The sequence below is a fragment of the Poecilia reticulata genome, linkage group LG20 (genome assembly GCF_000633615.1).
Source record: "Poecilia reticulata strain Guanapo linkage group LG20, Guppy_female_1.0+MT, whole genome shotgun sequence".
Taxonomy (NCBI): Eukaryota; Metazoa; Chordata; class Actinopteri; order Cyprinodontiformes; family Poeciliidae; genus Poecilia; species Poecilia reticulata.
In genome coordinates this window covers 24,980,627-24,984,076 of record NC_024350.1, presented here as the reverse complement: position 1 = coordinate 24,984,076, position 3,450 = coordinate 24,980,627, and the positions used below count along the sequence as shown (strand labels likewise).

General features: G+C 47.1%; 1 protein-coding gene across 1 annotated transcript in view; it reads left to right on the top strand.

The window, feature by feature from the left end:
- The window catches only part of LOC108165686 (uncharacterized), a 20,852-nt gene that overhangs the window by 6,763 nt on the left and 10,639 nt on the right, over positions 1 to 3,450 (top strand). Inside the window, exon 2 of the mRNA XM_017301782.1 lies at positions 146 to 243. The gene's annotated coding sequence lies outside the window, so the exon portion shown is untranslated. The remainder of the gene's footprint in view (positions 1 to 145; positions 244 to 3,450) is intronic.

Genomic DNA, 3,450 nt, shown 5'->3' with positions numbered 1-3,450 from the left:
CTGTTCCCTGTTGTTCCCTGCTGTTTCCTACTGTTTCCTGCTGTTTCCTACTGTTCCCTGTTGTTCCCTGCTGTGTGTGCAGGTGTGTGTTACTGTGCTGTAGGTGTGTTTCTGTTACTGACCGTCTCTCTGTTCCCCCCCGCAGTGTGATCGCTCCTTCAGACTCAAACACAACAAACCCCGCCCCCTTCCGCCCCTGAGACTCGAGGGAACGAGCGAGTGTTGATTAACGAAAAAGAACGGGTAAATATGCTCCTCCCTCTCACCCTCCATCCATCGCTGACCTCTGACCCCTGCTCCTCTCTGTCCATCCACCTGTAACCTGCTTCCTGTCAGATTTCTGTCTGAAACGGTGGAAGTTTGCTTCTGTTTCTCATCACGGTTCTCGTCGGGCTCTGTCTACTTCCTGGATGTCTCTGTTTCCTCAGCTTCCTGCCTCACTTCTTCTGTTTATAGACGCAGCCGGAGGTCATCCGGGGTCATCCAGGGAGACCTGGTGACCCTTCCAGGGGTCAGCAAATATTGGCTTCAGGCAAATATCAGGATTTTACTTCAAACATGGAAAAAGGAACATGAAGTTGAGTTTCAGACATTTTCCTGGTCGCATTCTTAGAAAATGCAGCCAGAAAAAATATTAATTTAATTTACCTGCTGAGATCCCACTGATGGATCCACTGATGGATCCCCCTGATGGATCCCACTGATGGATCCCCCTGATGGATCCCCCTGATGGATCCGCTAATGGATCCCACTGATGGATCCCACTGATAAACAGTTATATTTAACACAATGTAACATACATAACAGTCAGTTTACATGAAGTAAATTAGCCAGTCTAAGCTGTTTATTCAGCGTTTATTAATGTAAATGTTCCCTAGATTCCTTTACACCAGGCCTATTTATTATGAACAATAAAAACTCTGTGAGTAATTTCCAGACCATCAAACTGTCCCCAGCCTGCTTCCGTAGATCAGATAAAGCGGCTCACAGAGATGGATAAACCTGTGTGTCTGGGAGGAGAAGAACCTGCCTCCTGATTGGCTGGGAGCTGGCAGATCGCTCCACTCTGAGAGGAGCTCTCTGATTGGCCGAGGTCCTTCCCGCCCCTGCTGCGGTATGCCGTACAGTGGAGCTAACACACGGCTGATGCTATCGCAACACTTTATCATGGCGGTTCTAAACTCCACTTTGCTCCACCGCAAACACAGCAGTCAATGTGTAACCGAGCCGGGGGGGGACAGAAATAAAAGATGGAGGCAGGAGAGGTGGAGAGCTGGTGTCTCAGAACCGAGGAGCAGAACCTGCCAGCTCGGTTTCATAAGAGACGGTTAACAAGTTTGGGCAAAGTCCTGCAGGGAGACAGGAGTGGAGGATGGGTGATGGCAGCTGAGTGTTAGACGGAGGCCTCGGAGGGGACGGGGCGGCCGGGGGGTCAGCGGGAAGCTCCATCAATCTCTCTCTCTCACATGAGGGAAGCAGCGAAGCTCTCTGGTGACTCCCGAGAGTGTCGGCTTCCTGTTGCGGTCGAGAGAAACAGAAAGATAAAGAGAGATGTTCTTTCAGTTTCTGCTGCTGGATTCAAAGGCAGCGGCAGCATCGCTGCCGGTTGTAGCTTCTAAATTTAGCTCGAAACGCCGTCAGTTATTCTAGCCGACAGCCTCCGCGGTGAATGTGCCAAATATTGGAGATTCGTCTCAGTAATGACGCGTTTGATTTGGTTTCTGTTCCTACAAGTAAACTTTAACACAGGCGGTTAGTGTTGAGGTGACAGAAGTCCGACATGGTTAGCTTCAAGTATTATAAAAAATGCGTCATGGTTTGGCTAATTAGCATAGCAGCCCAGTGATGGGAGCTATTTCTGGATTTAAGCTCAATATTAAATAGTCATTTTGACGTCTTAGTGTAACAATTAACAAATAAGCAGAGTATTAAACTTAACATTGTCTATACTTCAAAGCATCAGTAATAGCTGTTTTCTGGTTTTTAATCTAGTTTTGTTTCTTTTGAAGCTTATTTGGTGTAAATTTATAAACTCGGTGTTATTTTTTGTTAGAAATGGTAAATTTATCCTGTAGCATCATATCCTGTTAGCTTCGCTGAAAGGCTAGTTGTTATATTTTTAGCATTAATGTCTCAGTGAAACGCAGATATAGGATGAATAAAATGTTTTCCAGTCCAGGACAAAGTGTTCCAGTAAAGATATGAACGTTTTCTTTATTAATTTGGGGCTAATGGCTGAAGATTTATGTTCCTAATAAACATGGAGAGAGATTCAAATTCACGGCTAACCTCTGGAGAGAGAAAACCAAACCTCACATTTAGAAACAGTTTTGTCTCGGTTAATCCTGACTTTAAATCAGATATGTTCCTCATAAGCGGTAATAAACGGCGGCAGTGCAGAGTCCTGTAAATCTGCAGCGGTGGGAGTTTGTTTGTGTTTGATTCCAGGTCGGACCTGCCGATCTGAAACAAAGTGATAGATGTTCAGATGAGGACAGAGAGACAGTTGGACTGAGGTAATAAATAGCCAACATATGGTGAGTGGATCCTGTCCTCCCCCTCCTCTCTCTGTCTCACCATACATCCCTCCATCGCTCTGCCCGGCGCTGTTAGCCGACACCAGATATCCCACCTCGCTGCAGCCGCCATGTAAAAGCAGACGGAGGAGTTAAAATAAAAGGCTGCAGCCTGAATTTACTGGGCCGAGAGCGAGTCAGGCAGCCAATCACACGGCTGCTTTTATTTCTGTCGGACTCTGAGACGACCTGGGCGAATGAGGAGGCTGCACAGGATTTATAGGCTTTCCTCCCCCTGCTCAGCTCTCCATCCTTCCTTCCATCTCTCCGTCATCCCTCCGTCCCGTCTGTCACAGGGTTACATCCTCACACAGGTGCCTCTCAGCAGGAGGCGGGACAGGGAGCCTTTGCCCTCAGTTTGGGCTGCAGGCGCCGTTTCCAGATGCTCTGCTTCATTTTCACAGACTGAAACATCACCAATCGGCTAGATTAGCTCTTCTGATCACTTTCTTTGGAACATCAGCTCCAATAATTCATATTTGTGCTGAAATATTAAAACATTTTTGTAGGATTTATTTAGATAAACTTGTCAAACTTTTCCCCTTGGTTGTGCTTCGGCCTCTGGAAACTGGATCAGGAACTGGATTATTAATAACAATAATGATCCAACAGTTCAACCATATTTGGTTCTGAAAGGGTTAACGGGCAGATCGGACCGCCCACTTTATCACTTTCCCTAAAATGTGTGGACCGGCCCGGAGCCGAGTCCGACTGACACAGATCGCTCCTTTTCCTCGCCGCCTCGATCGCTGTGACCTTTTTCCAGCTTTTGCAGGGATGTGCAGGAATGTTGGAGCGTCAGCACTGTGTGTGTGTCTGTGTGTGTGTCTGTGTGTCTGTGTGTCTGTCTGTGTGAGTGTGTGTGTGTGTGTGT